The following is a 348-nucleotide window of genomic DNA, read 5'->3' as shown; positions in this document are numbered from 1 at the left end:
GAGCCCCGACCAGTGGGCCGCGGCTGAAGTGCCCTTGAGCAAGGCACCTAACCCCACACTGCACCCCGAGCGCTGCCGTTGAAGCAGGCAGCTCACTGTGCCGCGATTAGTGTGTGCTTCACCTCACTGTGTGTTCACTGTGTGCTGTTTGTGTTTCACTAATTCACCGATTGGGTTAAATGCAGAGACCAAATTTCCCTCACGGGATCAAAAAAGTTATACTTAAACATATACTTATAACAGTGTTTACCATTACAGACACACACACACCATCTCTTTCTCTCTCTCTCTCTCTCTCTCTCTCTCTATATATATATATATATATATATATATATATATATATATATA

General features: G+C 43.7%; 1 protein-coding gene across 6 annotated transcripts in view; it reads left to right on the top strand.

Moving 5' to 3' along the window:
* Window positions 1-49, top strand: part of LOC125307551 (LIM domain-binding protein 2-like) — a 50,477-nt gene extending 50,428 nt beyond the window's left edge. For all 6 annotated transcript variants that reach the window (XM_048263591.1, XM_048263590.1, XM_048263589.1 and 3 more), the window contains one exon: window positions 1-49. This exon is cut by the window's left edge and continues 1,472 nt beyond it. The gene's annotated coding sequence lies outside the window, so the exon portion shown is untranslated.
* Window positions 50-348: the final 299 nt, after the last annotated feature.

Source organism: Alosa alosa, chromosome 14, assembly GCF_017589495.1.
Source record: "Alosa alosa isolate M-15738 ecotype Scorff River chromosome 14, AALO_Geno_1.1, whole genome shotgun sequence".
Classification (NCBI taxonomy): Eukaryota; Metazoa; Chordata; class Actinopteri; order Clupeiformes; family Clupeidae; genus Alosa; species Alosa alosa.
Note: the sequence above shows the minus strand (reverse complement) of the source record. Positions and strands in the feature narration are given on the sequence as shown.